The 19,759-nt window shown below is 49.0% G+C and overlaps 6 non-coding genes across 6 annotated transcripts; all 6 read left to right on the top strand.

Annotated features, from left to right (window-relative positions):
* The first annotated feature begins 1,880 nt into the window (after positions 1-1,880).
* Positions 1,881-1,954, top strand: Trnaa-agc (transfer RNA alanine (anticodon AGC)). The gene has a single exon. It is a non-coding gene; the product is annotated as a tRNA-Ala (tRNA).
* Positions 1,955-9,191: 7,237 nt separating this feature from the next.
* On the top strand, positions 9,192-9,265 carry Trnaa-agc (transfer RNA alanine (anticodon AGC)). Its single transcript has one exon. It is a non-coding gene; the product is annotated as a tRNA-Ala (tRNA).
* Positions 9,266-12,133: 2,868 nt separating this feature from the next.
* On the top strand, positions 12,134-12,207 carry Trnaa-agc (transfer RNA alanine (anticodon AGC)). Its single transcript has one exon. It is a non-coding gene; the product is annotated as a tRNA-Ala (tRNA).
* Positions 12,208-15,129: 2,922 nt separating this feature from the next.
* Positions 15,130-15,203, top strand: Trnaa-agc (transfer RNA alanine (anticodon AGC)). Its single transcript has one exon. It is a non-coding gene; the product is annotated as a tRNA-Ala (tRNA).
* A 2,896-nt stretch (positions 15,204-18,099) lies between these two features.
* Positions 18,100-18,175, top strand: Trnaa-agc (transfer RNA alanine (anticodon AGC)). The gene has a single exon. It is a non-coding gene; the product is annotated as a tRNA-Ala (tRNA).
* A 1,412-nt stretch (positions 18,176-19,587) lies between these two features.
* Trnaa-agc (transfer RNA alanine (anticodon AGC)) lies at positions 19,588-19,663 on the top strand. The gene has a single exon. It is a non-coding gene; the product is annotated as a tRNA-Ala (tRNA).
* Positions 19,664-19,759: the final 96 nt, after the last annotated feature.

The raw sequence follows: 19,759 nt of genomic DNA on the forward strand, positions 1-19,759 counted from the left end.
CATGGTAAGTGTTGGTCGCGGCGAACATAAACTCACGCAAGAAGTTGCAAAACCAGCGACACAGACTGATATGATGTATACTGTCATAAGGAGAGCAAGGTGTAAGTGTGGGGACCGGCTGTTATCGTGGTGTCATCGAGTGCAGATCTGTCTTAGGTATCACGGCTTAACGTCATTGAAGTCTAGAGGTGGACAACACGTTCGTCTTACTCAGAGCGGTGTCTGAACTCTATTTTCGACGTTATGCGTGCCACTTTCATTGTGGCCAACTACGATTCGATACAGAATGCACGAAACCTGAAAGACACCCTCACTGATACATAGAGAGTAGTGTTTGTCTGCGGAATAAAGGGAGTACAAGGGTCTGTGACGTTGATATGACTGTATGTAGCACTACTAGTTATCGGGGGGGTGGGCGTAGCTCTGATGGTAGAGCGCTCGCTTAGCGTGCGAGAGGTACTGGGATCGATACCAGCGCCTCCAGAATTTTTAACACATCTACATGCGCACCTTGCGATACAAGTGGAATAATTCCCAACCGGCAGAGGTGTGTAGGCAGATACAAGCGAACGATTAGCATCCACAATTGCGCCGATTTCACGTAAATCCCACTGCACGTTCCTATTCTTTGCGTGCAGTCGGCTGCTACTGGTGTTGCTGGTTGTGACTGCTGATAACAGATGCCGTAGCAATCAATTCATGGAGTGAGTTGTATGTTTTGCGATAGTCTCTCTCTGACAAGGAAGCACAGGTGATATAGGTGCGAACACAGGAAGCTTGCAGCCCCTCGCTACCTGCACACACAGAGCAGCCACACTAGAAGAGCGGCCTAAGCCGTAGGCGAAATGTGCTCATTCGCTTTGGCGCGACGTCGAACTATAAATAAGGCTGTCACTAGCGTGAGCGTTGCGTGAGCGTCGTGTAAAGTCGGAAAAGTCATCTGCATGCGTGATTGCCAAGTGTGGGGAGCGTTTCGTAGTACGATTAGTGCAAAGGGGATGCGGAAACTTATTGTGTCCAAGTGTTTTGCAGTTGGACGACAGGAATTTTACGCAGTAGCAAAGAGCGAGGCACTGAGTTGGCATGAACAATGGAGAGCACAATGGGGCTCGAGATGTGCTTGTTACCTCAGGTGCTGTGTGATTGTCGACAATAAGTGAAATGGACCAATTTGTGACCGCCCTTTCAATTTAAGACGTTCAAAACAGACGGAATTTGCATTCGTAATACCAGAGCATCGAAACTACTTGGAACTCTTGTGTATATGAACGTGTCCGCGCCTTTGTATTCTGGTACCTTCGCCACTACAAACCAACCAACCATCGTGTCCTTGCACATCAGAGTCGCAAAGAATGGAGAAAAGCCAGGCTTGGTCGTGTGTGTAGCTGTAGCTCAGTTGGCAGATCGTTCGCTTAGCGTGTGAACGGTCTCGGGTTCAAGCCCTGGCTCCTCCATGTTTTGTGGTCAGTGCATGGTAAGTGTTGGTCGCGGCGAACATAAACTCTCGCAAGAAGTTGCAAAACCAGCGTCACAGACTGATATGATGTATACTGTCATAAGGAGAGCAAGGTGTAAGTGTGGGGACCGGCTGTTATCGTGGTGTCATCGAGTGCAGATCTGTCTTAGGTATCACGGCTTAACGTCATTGAAGTCTAGAGGTGGACAACACGTTCGTCTTACTCAGAGCGGTGTCTGAACTCTATTTTCGACATTATGCGTGCCACTTTCATTGTGGCCAACTACGATTCGATACAGAATGCACGAAACCTGAAAGACACCCTCACTGATACATAGAGAGTAGTGTTTGTCTGCGGAATAATGGGAGTGCAAGGGTCTGTGACGTTGATATGACTGTATGTAGCACTACTAGTTATCGGGGGGGTGGGCGTAGCTCAGATGGTAGAGCGCTCGCTTAGCGTGCGAGAGGTACTGGGATCGATACCCAGCGCCTCCAGAATTTTTAACACATCTACATGCGCACCTTGCGATACAAGTGGAATAATTCCCAACCGGCAGAGGTGTGTAGGCAGATACAAGCGAACGATTAGCATCCACAATTGCGCCGATTTCACGTAAATCCCACTGCACGTTCCTATTCTTTGCGTGCAGTCGGCTGCTACTGGTGTTGCTGGTTGTGACTGCTGATAACAGATGCCGTAGCAATCAATTCATGGAGTGAGTTGTATGTTTTGCGATAGTCTGTCTCTGACAAGGAAGCACAGGTGATATAGGTGCGAACACAGGAAGCTTGCAGCCCCTCGCTACCTGCACACACAGAGCAGCCACACTAGAAGAGCGGCCTAAGCCGTAGGCTAAATGTGCTCATTCGCTTTGGCGCGACGTCGAACTATAAATAAGGCTGTCACTAGCGTGAGCGTCGTGTAAAGTCGGAAAAGTCATCTGCATGGGTGATTGCCAAGTTTGGGGAGCGTTTCGTAGTACGATTAGTGCAAAGGGGATGCGGAAACTTATTGTGTCCAAGTGTTTTGCAGTTGGACGACAAGAATTTTACGCAGTAGCAAAGAGCGAGGCACTGAGTTGGCATGAACAATGGAGAGCACAATGGGGCCCGAGATGTGCTTGTTACCTCAGGTGCTGTGTGATTGTCGACAAGGAGTGAAATGGACCAATTTGTGACCGCCCTTTCAATTTAAGACGTTCAAAACAGACGGAATTTGCATTCGTAATACCAGAGCATCGAAACTACTTGGAACTCTTGTGTATATGAACGTGTCCGCGCCTTTGTATTCTGGTACCTTCGCCGCTACAAACCAACCAACCATCGTGTCCTTGCACATCAGAGTCGCAAAGAATGGAGAATAGCCAGGCTTGGTCGTGTGTGTAGCTGTAGCTCAGTTGGCAGATCGTTCGCTTAGCGTGTGAACGGTCTCGGGTTCAAGCCCTGGCTCCTCCATGTTTTGTGGTCAGTGCATGGTAAGTGTTGGTCGCGGCGAACATAAACTCACGCAAGAAGTTGCAAAACCAGCGACACAGACTGATATGATGTATACTGTCATAAGGAGAGCAAGGTGTCATTGTGGGGACCGGCTGTTATCGTGGTGTCATCGAGTGCAGATCTGTCTTAGGTATCACGGCTTAACGTCATTGAAGTCTAGAGGTGGACAACACGTTCGTCTTACTCAGAGCGGTGTCTGAACTCTATTTTCGACGTTATGCGTGCCACTTTCATTGTGGCCAACTACGATTCGATACAGAATGCACGAAACCTGAAAGACACCCTCACTGATACATAGAGAGTAGTGTTTGTCTGCGGAATAAAGGGAGTACAAGGGTCTGTGACGTTGATATGACTGTATGTAGCACTACTAGTTATCGGGGGGGTGGGCGTAGCTCTGATGGTAGAGCGCTCGCTTAGCGTGCGAGAGGTACTGGGATCGATACCCAGCGCCTCCAGAATTTTTAACACATCTACATGCGCACCTTGCGATACAAGTGGAATAATTCCCAACCGGCAGAGGTGTGTAGGCAGATACAAGCGAACGATTAGCATCCACAATTGCGCCGATTTCACGTAAATCCCACTGCACGTTCCTATTCTTTGCGTGCAGTCGGCTGCTACTGGTGTTGCTGGTTGTGACTGCTGATAACAGATGCCGTAGCAATCAATTCATGGAGTGAGTTGTATGTTTTGCGATAGTCTGTCTCTGACAAGGAAGCACAGGTGATATAGGTGCGAACACAGGAAGCTTGCAGCCCCTCGCTACCTGCACACACAGAGCAGCCACACTAGAAGAGCGGCCTAAGCCGTAGGCTAAATGTGCTCATTCGCTTTGGCGCGACGTCGAACTATAAATAAGGCTGTCACTAGCGTGAGCGTCGTGTAAAGTCGGAAAAGTCATCTGCATGGGTGATTGCCAAGTTTGGGGAGCGTTTCGTAGTACGATTAGTGCAAAGGGGATGCGGAAACTTATTGTGTCCAAGTGTTTTGCAGTTGGACGACAAGAATTTTACGCAGTAGCAAAGAGCGAGGCACTGAGTTGGCATGAACAATGGAGAGCACAATGGGGCCCGAGATGTGCTTGTTACCTCAGGTGCTGTGTGATTGTCGACAAGGAGTGAAATGGACCAATTTGTGACCGCCCTTTCAATTTAAGACGTTCAAAACAGACGGAATTTGCATTCGTAATACCAGAGCATCGAAACTACTTGGAACTCTTGTGTATATGAACGTGTCCGCGCCTTTGTATTCTGGTACCTTCGCCGCTACAAACCAACCAACCATCGTGTCCTTGCACATCAGAGTCGCAAAGAATGGAGAATAGCCAGGCTTGGTCGTGTGTGTAGCTGTAGCTCAGTTGGCAGATCGTTCGCTTAGCGTGTGAACGGTCTCGGGTTCAAGCCCTGGCTCCTCCATGTTTTGTGGTCAGTGCATGGTAAGTGTTGGTCGCGGCGAACATAAACTCACGCAAGAAGTTGCAAAACCAGCGACACAGACTGATATGATGTATACTGTCATAAGGAGAGCAAGGTGTCATTGTGGGGACCGGCTGTTATCGTGGTGTCATCGAGTGCAGATCTGTCTTAGGTATCACGGCTTAACGTCATTGAAGTCTAGAGGTGGACAACACGTTCGTCTTACTCAGAGCGGTGTCTGAACTCTATTTTCGACGTTATGCGTGCCACTTTCATTGTGGCCAACTACGATTCGATACAGAATGCACGAAACCTGAAAGACACCCTCACTGATACATAGAGAGTAGTGTTTGTCTGCGGAATAAAGGGAGTACAAGGGTCTGTGACGTTGATATGACTGTATGTAGCACTACTAGTTATCGGGGGGGTGGGCGTAGCTCTGATGGTAGAGCGCTCGCTTAGCGTGCGAGAGGTACTGGGATCGATACCCAGCGCCTCCAGAATTTTTAACACATCTACATGCGCACCTTGCGATACAAGTGGAATAATTCCCAACCGGCAGAGGTGTGTAGGCAGATACAAGCGAACGATTAGCATCCACAATTGCGCCGATTTCACGTAAATCCCACTGCACGTTCCTATTCTTTGCGTGCAGTCGGCTGCTACTGGTGTTGCTGGTTGTGACTGCTGATAACAGATGCCGTAGCAATCAATTCATGGAGTGAGTTGTATGTTTTGCGATAGTCTCTCTCTGACAAGGAAGCACAGGTGATATAGGTGCGAACACAGGAAGCTTGCAGCCCCTCGCTACCTGCACACACAGAGCAGCCACACTAGAAGAGCGGCCTAAGCCGTAGGCTAAATGTGCTCATTCGCTTTGGCGCGACGTCGAACTATAAATAAGGCTGTCACTAGCGTGAGCGTCGTGTAAAGTCGGAAAAGTCATCTGCATGGGTGATTGCCAAGTTTGGGGAGCGTTTCGTAGTACGATTAGTGCAAAGGGGATGCGGAAACTTATTGTGTCCAAGTGTTTTGCAGTTGGACGACAAGAATTTTACGCAGTAGCAAAGAGCGAGGCACTGAGTTGGCATGAACAATGGAGAGCACAATGGGGCCCGAGATGTGCTTGTTACCTCAGGTGCTGTGTGATTGTCGACAAGGAGTGAAATGGACCAATTTGTGACCGCCCTTTCAATTTAAGACGTTCAAAACAGACGGAATTTGCATTCGTAATACCAGAGCATCGAAACTACTTGGAACTCTTGTGTATATGAACGTGTCCGCGCCTTTGTATTCTGGTACCTTCGCCGCTACAAACCAACCAACCATCGTGTCCTTGCACATCAGAGTCGCAAAGAATGGAGAATAGCCAGGCTTGGTCGTGTGTGTAGCTGTAGCTCAGTTGGCAGATCGTTCGCTTAGCGTGTGAACGGTCTCGGGTTCAAGCCCTGGCTCCTCCATGTTTTGTGGTCAGTGCATGGTAAGTGTTGGTCGCGGCGAACATAAACTCACGCAAGAAGTTGCAAAACCAGCGACACAGACTGATATGATGTATACTGTCATAAGGAGAGCAAGGTGTCATTGTGGGGACCGGCTGTTATCGTGGTGTCATCGAGTGCAGATCTGTCTTAGGTATCACGGCTTAACGTCATTGAAGTCTAGAGGTGGACAACACGTTCGTCTTACTCAGAGCGGTGTCTGAACTCTATTTTCGACGTTATGCGTGCCACTTTCATTGTGGCCAACTACGATTCGATACAGAATGCACGAAACCTGAAAGACACCCTCACTGATACATAGAGAGTAGTGTTTGTCTGCGGAATAAAGGGAGTACAAGGGTCTGTGACGTTGATATGACTGTATGTAGCACTACTAGTTATCGGGGGGGTGGGCGTAGCTCTGATGGTAGAGCGCTCGCTTAGCGTGCGAGAGGTACTGGGATCGATACCCAGCGCCTCCAGAATTTTTAACACATCTACATGCGCACCTTGCGATACAAGTGGAATAATTCCCAACCGGCAGAGGTGAGTAGGCAGATACAAGCGAACGATTAGCATCCACAATTGCGCCGATTTCACGTAAATCCCACTGCACGTTCCTATTCTTTGCGTGCAGTCGGCTGCTACTGGTGTTGCTGGTTGTGACTGCTGATAACAGATGCCGTAGCAATCAATTCATGGAGTGAGTTGTATGTTTTGCGATAGTCTGTCTCTGACAAGGAAGCACAGGTGATATAGGTGCGAACACAGGAAGCTTGCAGCCCCTCGCTACCTGCACACACAGAGCAGCCACACTAGAAGAGCGGCCTAAGCCGTAGGCTAAATGTGCTCATTCGCTTTGGCGCGACGTCGAACTATAAATAAGGCTGTCACTAGCGTGAGCGTCGTGTAAAGTCGGAAAAGTCATCTGCATGGGTGATTGCCAAGTTTGGGGAGCGTTTCGTAGTACGATTAGTGCAAAGGGGATGCGGAAACTTATTGTGTCCAAGTGTTTTGCAGTTGGACGACAAGAATTTTACGCAGTAGCAAAGAGCGAGGCACTGAGTTGGCATGAACAATGGAGAGCACAATGGGGCCCGAGATGTGCTTGTTACCTCAGGTGCTGTGTGATTGTCGACAAGGAGTGAAATGGACCAATTTGTGACCGCCCTTTCAATTTAAGACGTTCAAAACAGACGGAATTTGCATTCGTAATACCAGAGCATCGAAACTACTTGGAACTCTTGTGTATATGAACGTGTCCGCGCCTTTGTATTCTGGTACCTTCGCCGCTACAAACCAACCAACCATCGTGTCCTTGCACATCAGAGTCGCAAAGAATGGAGAATAGCCAGGCTTGGTCGTGTGTGTAGCTGTAGCTCAGTTGGCAGATCGTTCGCTTAGCGTGTGAACGGTCTCGGGTTCAAGCCCTGGCTCCTCCATGTTTTGTGGTCAGTGCATGGTAAGTGTTGGTCGCGGCGAACATAAACTCACGCAAGAAGTTGCAAAACCAGCGACACAGACTGATATGATGTATACTGTCATAAGGAGAGCAAGGTGTCATTGTGGGGACCGGCTGTTATCGTGGTGTCATCGAGTGCAGATCTGTCTTAGGTATCACGGCTTAACGTCATTGAAGTCTAGAGGTGGACAACACGTTCGTCTTACTCAGAGCGGTGTCTGAACTCTATTTTCGACGTTATGCGTGCCACTTTCATTGTGGCCAACTACGATTCGATACAGAATGCACGAAACCTGAAAGACACCCTCACTGATACATAGAGAGTAGTGTTTGTCTGCGGAATAAAGGGAGTACAAGGGTCTGTGACGTTGATATGACTGTATGTAGCACTACTAGTTATCGGGGGGGTGGGCGTAGCTCTGATGGTAGAGCGCTCGCTTAGCGTGCGAGAGGTACTGGGATCGATACCCAGCGCCTCCAGAATTTTTAACACATCTACATGCGCACCTTGCGATACAAGTGGAATAATTCCCAACCGGCAGAGGTGTGTAGGCAGATACAAGCGAACGATTAGCATCCACAATTGCGCCGATTTCACGTAAATCCCACTGCACGTTCCTATTCTTTGCGTGCAGTCGGCTGCTACTGGTGTTGCTGGTTGTGACTGCTGATAACAGATGCCGTAGCAATCAATTCATGGAGTGAGTTGTATGTTTTGCGATAGTCTCTCTCTGACAAGGAAGCACAGGTGATATAGGTGCGAACACAGGAAGCTTGCAGCCCCTCGCTACCTGCACACACAGAGCAGCCACACTAGAAGAGCGGCCTAAGCCGTAGGCGAAATGTGCTCATTCGCTTTGGCGCGACGTCGAACTATAAATAAGGCTGTCACTAGCGTGAGCGTTGCGTGAGCGTCGTGTAAAGTCGGAAAAGTCATCTGCATGGGTGATTGCCAAGTGTGGGGAGCGTTTCGTAGTACGATTAGTGCAAAGGGGATGCGGAAACTTATTGTGTCCAAGTGTTTTGCAGTTGGACGACAGGAATTTTACGCAGTAGCAAAGAGCGAGGCACTGAGTTGGCATGAACAATGGAGAGCACAATGGGGCTCGAGATGTGCTTGTTACCTCAGGTGCTGTGTGATTGTCGACAAGGAGTGAAATGGACCAATTTGTGACCGCCCTTTCAATTTAAGACGTTCAAAACAGACGGAATTTGCATTCGTAATACCAGAGCATCGAAACTACTTGGAACTCTTGTGTATATGAACGTGTCCGCGCCTTTGTATTCTGGTACCTTCGCCGCTACAAACCAACCAACCATCGTGTCCTTGCACATCAGAGTCGCAAAGAATGGAGAATAGCCAGGCTTGGTCGTGTGTGTAGCTGTAGCTCAGTTGGCAGATCGTTCGCTTAGCGTGTGAACGGTCTCGGGTTCAAGCCCTGGCTCCTCCATGTTTTGTGGTCAGTGCATGGTAAGTGTTGGTCGCGGCGAACATAAACTCACGCAAGAAGTTGCAAAACCAGCGTCACAGACTGATATGATGTATACTGTCATAAGGAACGCAAGGTGTAAGTGTGGGGACCGGCTGTTATCGTGGTGTCATCGAGTGCAGATCTGTCCTAGGTATCACGGCTTAACGTCATTGAAGTCTAGAGGTGGACAACACGTTCGTCTTACTCAGAGCGGTGTCTGAACTCTATTTTCGACGTTATGCGTGCCACTTTCATTGTGGCCAACTACGATTCGATACAGAATGCACGAAACCTGAAAGACACCCTCACTGATACATAGAGAGTAGTGTTTGTCTGCGGAATAATGGGAGTGGAAGGAACTGTGACGTTGATATGACTGTATGTAGCACTACTAGTTATCGGGGGGGTGGGCGTAGCTCAGATGGTAGAGCGCTCGCTTAGCGTGCGAGAGGTACTGGGATCGATACCCGGCGCCTCCAGAATTCTTAACACACCTACATGCGCACCTTGCGATACAAGTGGAATAATTCCCTACCGGCAGAGTTGTGTAGGCAGATACAAGCGAACGATTAGCATCCACAATTGCGCCGATTTCACGTAAATCCCACTGCACGTTCCTATTCTTTGCGTGCAGTCGGCTGCTACTGGTGTTGCTGGTTGTGACTGCTGATAACAGATGCCGTAGCAATCAATTCATGGAGTGAGTTGTATGTTTTGCGATAGTCTGTCTCTGACAAGGAAGCACAGGTGATAGAGGTGCGAACACAGGAAGCTTGCAGGCCCTCGCTACCTGCAGACACAGAGCAGCCACACTAGAAGAGCGGCCTAAGCCGTAGGCGAAATGTGCTCATTCGCTTTGGCGCGACGTCGAACTATAAATAAGGCTGTCACTAGCGTGAGCGTTGCGTGAGCGTCGTGTAAAGTCGGAAAAGTCATCTGCATGGGTGATTGCCAAGTGTGGGGAGCGTTTCGTAGTACGATTAGTGCAAAGGGGATGCGGAAACTTATTGTGTCCAAGTGTTTTGCAGTTGGACGACAAGAATTTTACGCAGTAGCAAAGAGCGAGGCACTGAGTTGGCATGAACAATGGAGAGCACAATGGGGCTCGAGATGTGCTTGTTACCTCAGGTGCTGTGTGATTGTCGACAAGGAGTGAAATGGACCAATTTGTGACCGCCCTTTGAATTTAAGACGTTCAAAACAGACGGAATTTGCATTCGTAATACCAGAGCATCGAAACTACTTGGAACTCTTGTGTATATGAACGTGTCCGCGCCTTTGTATTCTGGTACCTTCGCCGCTACAAACCAACCAACCATCGTGTCCTTGCACATCAGAGTCGCAAAGAATGGAGAATAGCCAGGCTTGGTCGTGTGTGTAGCTGTAGCTCAGTTGGCAGATCGTTCGCTTAGCGTGTGAACGGTCTCGGGTTCAAGCCCTGGCTCCTCCATGTTTTGTGGTCAGTGCATGGTAAGTGTTGGTCGCGGCGAACATAAACTCACGCAAGAAGTTGCAAAACCAGCGTCACAGACTGATATGATGTATACTGTCATAAGGAGAGCAAGGTGTAAGTGTGGGGACCGGCTGTTATCGTGGTGTCATCGAGTGCAGATCTGTCTTAGGTATCACGGCTTAACGTCATTGAAGTCTAGAGGTGGACAACACGTTCGTCTTACTCAGAGCGGTGTATGAACTCTATTTTCGACGTTATGCGTGCCACTTTCATTGTGGCCAACTACGATTCGATACAGAATGCACGAAACCTGAAAGACACCCTCACTGATACATAGAGAGTAGTGTTTGTCTGCGGAATAATGGGAGTACAAGGGTCTGTGACGTTGATATGACTGTATGTAGCACTACTATTTATCGGGAGGGTGGGCGTAGCTCAGATGGTAGAGCGCTGGCTTAGCGTGCGAGAGGTACTGGGATCGATACCCAGCGCCTCCATAATTTCTAACACACCTACATGCGCACCTTGCGATACAAGTGGAATAATTCCCAACCGGCAGAGGTGTGTAGGCAGATACAAGCGAACGATTAGCATCCACAATTGCGCCGATTTCACGTAAATCCCACTGCACGTTCCTATTCTTTGCGTGCAGTCGGCTGCTACTGGTGTTGCTGGTTGTGACTGCTGATAACAGATGCCGTAGCAATCAATTCATGGAGTGAGTTGTATGTTTTGCGATAGTCTGTCTCTGACAAGGAAGCACAGGTGATATAGGTGCGAACACAGGAAGCTTGCAGCCCCTCGCTACCTGCACACACAGAGCAGCCACACTAGAAGATCGGCCTAAGCCGTAGGCGAAATGTGCTCATTCGCTTTGGCGCGACGTCGAACTATAAATAAGGCTGTCACTAGCGTGAGCGTTGCGTGAGCGTCGTGTAAAGTCGGAAAAGTCATCTGCATGGGTGATTGCCAAGTGTGGGGAGCGTTTCGTAGTACGATTAGTGCAAAGGGGATGCGGAAACTTATTGTGTCCAAGTGTTTTGCAGTTGGACGACAAGAATTTTACGCAGTAGCAAAGAGCGAGGCACTGAGTTGGCATGAACAATGGAGAGCACAATGGGGCTCGAGATGTGCTTGTTACCTCAGGTGCTGTGTGATTGTCGACAAGGAGTGAAATGGACCAATTTGTGACCGCCCTTTGAATTTAAGACGTTCAAAACAGACGGAATTTGCATTCGTAATACCACAGCATAGAAACTACTTGGAACTCTTGTGTATATGAACGTGTCCGCGCCTTTGTATTCTGGTACCTTCGCCGCTACAAACCAACCAACCATCGTGTCCTTGCACATCAGAGTCGCAAAGAATGGAGAATAGCCAGGCTTGGTCGTGTGTGTAGCTGTAGCTCAGTTGGCAGATCGTTCGCTTAGCGTGTGAACGGTCTCGGGTTCAAGCCCTGGCTCCTCCATGTTTTGTGGTCAGTGCATGGTAAGTGTTGGTCGCGGCGAACATAAACTCACGCAAGAAGTTGCAAAACCAGCGTCACAGACTGATATGATGTATACTGTCATAAGGAGAGCAAGGTGTAAGTGTGGGGACCGGCTGTTATCGTGGTGTCATCGAGTGCAGATCTGTCTTAGGTATCACGGCTTAACGTCATTGAAGTCTAGAGGTGGACAACACGTTCGTCTTACTCAGAGCGGTGTCTGAACTCTATTTTCGATGTTATGCGTGCCACTTTCATTGTGGCCAACTACGATTCGATACAGAATGCACGAAACCTGAAAGACACCCTCACTGATACATAGAGAGTAGTGTTTGTCTGCGGAATAATGGGAGTACAAGGGTCTGTGACGTTGATATGACTGTATGTAGCACTACTAGTTATCGGGAGGGTGGGCGTAGCTCAGATGGTAGAGCGCTCGCTTAGCGTGCGAGAGGTACTGGGATCGATACCCAGCGCCTCCAGAATTTTTAACACACCTACATGCGCACCTTGCGATACAAGTGGAATAATTCAAAACCGGCAGAGGTGTGTAGGCAGATACAAGCGAACGAGGTGTGTAGGCAGATACAAGCGAACGATTAGCATCCACAATTGCGCCGATTTCACGTAAATCCCACTGCACGTTCCTATTCTTTGCGTGCAGTCGGCTGCTACTGGTGTTGCTGGTTGTGACTGCTGATAACAGATGCCGTAGCAATCAATTCATGGAGTGAATTGTATGTTTTGCGATAGTCTGTCTCTGACAAGGAAGCACAGGTGATATAGGTGCGAACACAGGAAGCTTGCAGCCCCTCGCTACCTGCACACACAGAGCAGCCACACTAGAAGATCGGCCTAAGCCGTAGGCGAAATGTGCTCATTCGCTTTGGCGCGACGTCGAACTATAAATAAGGCTGTCACTAGCGTGAGCGTTGCGTGAGCGTCGTGTAAAGTCGGAAAAGTCATCTGCATGGGTGATTGCCAAGTGTGGGGAGCGTTTCGTAGTACGATTAGTGCAAAGGGGATGCGGAAACTTATTGTGTCCAAGTGTTTTGCAGTTGGACGACAAGAATTTTACGCAGTAGCAAAGAGCGAGGCACTGAGTTGGCATGAACAATGGAGAGCACAATGGGGCTCGAGATGTGCTTGTTACCTCAGGTGCTGTGTGATTGTCGACAAGGAGTGAAATGGACCAATTTGTGACCGCCCTTTGAATTTAAGACGTTCAAAACAGACGGAATTTGCATTCGTAATACCAGAGCATCGAAACTACTTGGAACTCTTGTGTATATGAACGTGTCCGCGCCTTTGTATTCTGGTACCTTCGCCGCTACAAACCAACCAACCATCGTGTCCTTGCACATCAGAGTCGCAAAGAATGGAGAATAGCCAGGCTTGGTATTGTGTGTAGCTGTAGCTCAGTTGGCAGATCGTTCGCTTAGCGTGTGAACGGTCTCGGGTTCAAGCCCTGGCTCCTCCATGTTTTGTGGTCAGTGCATGGTAAGTGTTGGTCGCGGCGAACATAAACTCACGCAAGAAGTTGCAAAACCAGCGTCACAGACTGATATGATGTATACTGTCATAAGGAGAGCAAGGTGTAAGTGTGGGGACCGGCTGTTATCGTGGTGTCATCGAGTGCAGATCTGTCTTAGGTATCACGGCTTAACGTCATTGAAGTCTAGAGGTGGACAACACGTTCGTCTTACTCAGAGCGGTGTCTGAACTCTATTTTCGATGTTATGCGTGCCACTTTCATTGTGGCCAACTACGATTCGATACAGAATGCACGAAACCTGAAAGACACCCTCACTGATACATAGAGAGTAGTGTTTGTCTGCGGAATAATGGGAGTACAAGGGTCTGTGACGTTGATATGACTGTATGTAGCACTACTAGTTATCGGGAGGGTGGGCGTAGCTCAGATGGTAGAGCGCTCGCTTAGCGTGCGAGAGGTACTGGGATCGATACCTAGCGCCTCCAGAATTTTTAACACACCTACATGCGCACCTTGCGATACAAGTGGAATAATTCATAACCGGCAGAGGTGTGTAGGCAGATACAAGCGAACGAGGTGTGTAGGCAGATACAAGCGAACGATTAGCATCCACAATTGCGCCGATTTCACGTAAATCCCACTGCACGTTCCTATTCTTTGCGTGCAGTCGGCTGCTACTGGTGTTGCTGGTTGTGACTGCTGATAACAGATGCCGTAGCAATCAATTCATGGAGTGAGTTGTATGTTTTGCGATAGTCTGTCTCTGACAAGGAAGCACAGGTGATATAGGTGCGAACACAGGAAGCTTGCAGCCCCTCGCTACCTGCACACACAGAGCAGCCACACTAGAAGAGCGGCCTAAGCCGTAGGCGAAATGTGCTCATTCGCTTTGGCGCGACGTCGAACTATAAATAAGGCTGTCACTAGCGTGAGCGTTGCGTGAGCGTCGTGTAAAGTCGGAAAAGTCATCTGCATGGGTGATTGCCAAGTGTGGGGAGCGTTTCGTAGTACGATTAGTGCAAAGGGGATGCGGAAACTTATTGTGTCCAAGTGTTTTGCAGTTGGACGACAAGAATTTTACGCAGTAGCAAAGAGCGAGGCACTGAGTTGGCATGAACAATGGAGAGCACAATGGGGCTCGAGATGTGCTTGTTACCTCAGGTGCTGTGTGATTGTCGACAAGGAGTGAAATGGACCAATTTGTGACCGCCCTTTGAATTTAAGACGTTCAAAACAGACGGAATTTGCATTCGTAATACCAGAGCATCGAAACTACTTGGAACTCTTGTGTATATGAACGTGTCCGCGCCTTTGTATTCTGGTACCTTCGCCGCTACAAACCAACCAACCATCGTGTCCTTGCACATCAGAGTCGCAAAGAATGGAGAATAGCCAGGCTTGGTCGTGTGTGTAGCTGTAGCTCAGTTGGCAGATCGTTCGCTTAGCGTGTGAACGGTCTCGGGTTCAAGCCCTGGCTCCTCCATGTTTTGTGGTCAGTGCATGGTAAGTGTTGGTCGCGGCGAACATAAACTCACGCAAGAAGTTGCAAAACCAGCGTCACAGACTGATATGATGTATACTGTCATAAGGAGAGCAAGGTGTAAGTGTGGGGACCGGCTGTTATCGTGGTGTCATCGAGTGCAGATCTGTCTTAGGTATCACGGCTTAACGTCATTGAAGTCTAGAGGTGGACAACACGTTCGTCTTACTCAGAGCGGTGTCTGAACTCTATTTTCGATGTTATGCTTGCCACTTTCATTGTGGCCAACTACGATTCGATACAGAATGCACGAAACCTGAAAGACACCCTCACTGATACATAGAGAGTAGTGTTTGTCTGCGGAATAATGGGAGTACAAGGGTCTGTGACGTTGATATGACTGTATGTAGCACTACTAGTTATCGGGAGGGTGGGCGTAGCTCAGATGGTAGAGCGCTCGCTTAGCGTGCGAGAGGTACTGGGATCGATACCCAGCGCCTCCAGAATTTTTAACACACCTACATGCGCACCTTGCGATACAAGTGGAATAATTCCCAACCGGCAGAGGTGTGTAGGCAGATACAAGCGAACGATTAGCATCCACAATTGCGCCGATTTCACGTAAATCCCACTGCACGTTCCTATTCTTTGCGTGCAGTCGGCTGCTACTGGTGTTGCTGGTTGTGACTGCTGATAACAGATGCCGTAGCAATCAATTCATGGAGTGAGTTGTATGTTTTGCGATAGTCTGTCTCTGACAAGGAAGCACAGGTGATATAGGTGCGAACACAGGAAGCTTGCAGCCCCTCGCTACCTGCACACACAGAGCAGCCACACTAGAAGAGCGGCCTAAGCCGTAGGCGAAATGTGCTCATTCGCTTTGGCGCGACGTCGAACTATAAATAAGGCTGTCACTAGCGTGAGCCTTGCGTGAGCGTCGTGTAAAGTCGGAAAAGTCATCTGCATGGGTGATTGCCAAGTGTGGGGAGCGTTTCGTAGTACGATTAGTGCAAAGGGGATGCGGAAACTTATTGTGTCCAAGTGTTTTGCAGTTGGACGACAAGAATTTTACGCAGTAGCAAAGAGCGAGGCACTGAGTTGGCATGAACAATGGAGAGCACAATGGGGCTCGAGATGTGCTTGTTACCTCAGGTGCTGTGTGATTGTGGACAAGGAGTGAAATGGACCAATTTGTGACCGCCCTTTGAATTTAAGACGTTCAAAACAGACGGAATTTGCATTCGTAATACCAGAGCATCGAAACTACTCGGAACTCTTGTGTATATGAACGTGTCCGCGCCTTTGTATTCTGGTACCTTCGCCGCTACAAACCAACCAACCATCGTGTCCTTGCACATCAGAGTCGCAAAGAATGGAGAATAGCCAGGCTTGGTCGTGTGTGTAGCTGTAGCTCAGTTGGCAGATCGTTCGCTTAGCGTGTGAACGGTCTCGGGTTCAAGCCCTGGCTCCTTCATGTTTTGTGGTCAGTGCATGGTAAGTGTTGGTCGCGGCGAACATAAACTCACGCAAGAAGTTGCAAAACCAGCGTCACAGACTGATATGATGTATACTGTCATAAGGAGAGCAAGGTGTAAGTGTGGGGACCGGCTGTTATCGTGGTGTCATCGAGTGCAGATCTGTCTTAGGTATCACGGCTTAACGTCATTGAAGTCTAGAGGTGGACAACACGTTCGTCTTACTCAGAGCGGTGTCTGAACTCTATTTTCGACGTTATGCGTGCCACTTTCATTGTGGCCAACTACGATTCGATACAGAATGCACGAAACCTGAAAGACACCCTCACTGATTCATAGAGAGTAGTGTTTGTCTGCGGAATAATGGGAGTACAAGGGTCTGTGACGTTGATATGACTGTATGTAGCATTACTAGTTATCGGGGGGGGGGGGGGGGGGGCGGGGGTGTGCGTAGCTCAGATGGTAGAGCGCTCGCTTAGCGTGCGAGAGGTACTGGGATCGATACCCAGCGCTTCCACAATTTTTAACACACCTACATGCGCACCTTGCGATACAAGTGGAATAATTCCCAACCGGCAGAGGTGTGTAGGCAGATACAAGCGAACGATTAGCATCCACAATTGCGCCGATTTCACGTAAATCCCACTGCACGTTCCTATTCTTTGCGTGCAGTCGGCTGCTACTGGTGTTGCTGGTTGTGACTGCTGATAACAGATGCCGTAGCAATCAATTCATGGAGTGAGTTGTATGTTTTGCGATAGTCTGTCTCTGACAAGGAAGCACAGGTGATATAGGTGCGAACACAGGAAGCTTGCAGCCCCTCGCTACCTGCACACACAGAGCAGCCACACTAGAAGAGCGGCCTAAGCCGTAGGCGAAATGTGCTCATTCGCTTTGGCGCGACGTCGAACTATAAATAAGGCTGTCACTAGCGTGAGCGTTGCGTGAGCGTCGTGTAAAGTCGGAAAAGTCATCTGCATGGGTGATTGCCAAGTGTGGGGAGCGTTTCGTAGTACGATTAGTGCAAAGGGGATGCGGAAACTTATTGTGTCCAAGTGTTTTGCAGTTGGACGACAAGAATTTTACGCAGTAGCAAAGAGCGAGGCACTGAGTTGGCATGAACAATGGAGAGCACAATGGGGCTCGAGATGTGCTTGTTACCTCAGGTGCTGTGTGATTGTCGACAAGGAGTGAAATGGACCAATTTGTGACCGCCCTTTGAATTTAAGACGTTCAAAACAGACGGAATTTGCATTCGTAATACCAGAGCATCGAAACTACTCGGAACTCTTGTGTATATGAACGTGTCCGCGCCTTTGTATTCTGGTACCTTCGCCGCTACAAACCAACCAACCATCGTGTCCTTGCACATCAGAGTCGCAAAGAATGGAGAATAGCCAGGCTTGGTCGTGTGTGTAGCTGTAGCTCAGTTGGCAGATCGTTCGCTTAGCGTGTGAACGGTCTCGGGTTCAAGCCCTGGCTCCTCCATGTTTTGTGGTCAGTGCATGGTAAGTGTTGGTCGCGGCGAACATAAACTCACGCAAGAAGTTGCAAAACCAGCGTCACAGACTGATATGATGTATACTGTCATAAGGAGAGCAAGGTGTAAGTGTGGGGACCGGCTGTTATCGTGGTGTCATCGAGTGCAGATCTGTCTTAGGTATCACGGCTTAACGTCATTGAAGTCTAGAGGTGGACAACACGTTCGTCTTACTCAGAGCGGTGTCTGAACTCTATTTTCGACGTTATGCGTGCCACTTTCATTGTGGCCAACTACGATTCGATACAGAATGCACGAAACCTGAAAGACACCCTCACTGATTCATAGAGAGTAGTGTTTGTCTGCGGAATAATGGGAGTACAAGGGTCTGTGACGTTGATATGACTGTATGTAGCATTACTAGTTATCGGGGGGGGGGGGGCGGGGGTGTGCGTAGCTCAGATGGTAGAGCGCTCGCTTAGCGTGCGAGAGGTACTGGGATCGATACCCAGCGCCTCCACAATTTTTAACACACCTACATGCGCACCTTGCGATACAAGTGGAATAATTCCCAACCGGCAGAGGTGTGTAGGCAGATACAAGCGAACGATTAGCATCCACAATTGCGCCGATTTCACGTAAATCCCACTGCACGTTCCTATTCTTTGCGTGCAGTCGGCTGCTACTGGTGTTGCTGGTTGTGACTGCTGATAACAGATGCCGTAGCAATCAATTCATGGAGTGAGTTGTATGTTTTGCGATAGTCTGTCTCTGACAAGGAAGCACAGGTGATATAGGTGCGAACACAGGAAGCTTGCAGCCCCTCGCTACCTGCACACACAGAGCAGCCACACTAGAAGAGCGGCCTAAGCCGTAGGCGAAATGTGCTCATTCGCTTTGGCGCGACGTCGAACTATAAATAAGGCTGTCACTAGCGTGAGCGTTGCGTGAGCGTCGTGTAAAGTCGGAAAAGTCATCTGCATGGGTGATTGCCAAGTGTGGGGAGCGTTTCGTAGTACGATTAGTGCAAAGGGGATGCGGAAACTTATTGTGTCCAAGTGTTTTGCAGTTGGACGACAAGAATTTTACGCAGTAGCAAAGAGCGAGGCACTGAGTTGGCATGAACAATGGAGAGCACAATGGGGCTCGAGATGTGCTTGTTACCTCAGGTGCTGTGTGATTGTCGACAAGGAGTGAAATGGACCAATTTGTGACCGCCCTTTGAATTTAAGACGTTCAAAACAGACGGAATTTGCATTCGTAATACCAGAGCATCGAAACTACTCGGAACTCTTGTGTATATGAACGTGTCCGCGCCTTTGTATTCTGGTACCTTCGCCGCTACAAACCAACCAACCATCGTGTCCTTGCACATCAGAGTCGCAAAGAATGGAGAATAGCCAGGCTTGGTCGTGTGTGTAGCTGTAGCTCAGTTGGCAGATCGTTCGCTTAGCGTGTGAACGGTCTCGGGTTCAAGCCCTGGCTCCTCCATGTTTTGTGGTCAGTGCATGGTAAGTGTTGGTCGCGGCGAACATAAACTCACGCAAGAAGTTGCAAAACCAGCGTCACAGACTGATATGATGTATACTGTCATAAGGAGAGCAAGGTGTAAGTGTGGGGACCGGCTGTTATCGTGGTGTCATCGAGTGCAGATCTGTCTTAGGTATCACGGCTTAACGTCATTGAAGTCTAGAGGTGGACAACACGTTCGTCTTACTCAGAGCGGTGTCTGAACTCTATTTTCGACGTTATGCGTGCCACTTTCATTGTGGCCAACTACGATTCGATACAGAATGCACGAAACCTGAAAGACACCCTCACTGATTCATAGAGAGTAGTGTTTGTCTGCGGAATAATGGGAGTACAAGGGTCTGTGACGTTGATATGACTGTATGTAGCATTACTAGTTATCGGGGGGGGGGGGGGGGGGCGGGGGTGTGCGTAGCTCAGATGGTAGAGCGCTCGCTTAGCGTGCGAGAGGTACTGGGATCGATACCCAGCGCCTCCACAATTTTTAACACACCTACATGCGCACCTTGCGATACAAGTGGAATAATTCCCAACCGGCAGAGGTGTGTAGGCAGATACAAGCGAACGATTAGCA

Source organism: Schistocerca gregaria, chromosome 3 (genome assembly GCF_023897955.1).
Source record: "Schistocerca gregaria isolate iqSchGreg1 chromosome 3, iqSchGreg1.2, whole genome shotgun sequence".
NCBI classification, from domain to species: Eukaryota; Metazoa; Arthropoda; class Insecta; order Orthoptera; family Acrididae; genus Schistocerca; species Schistocerca gregaria.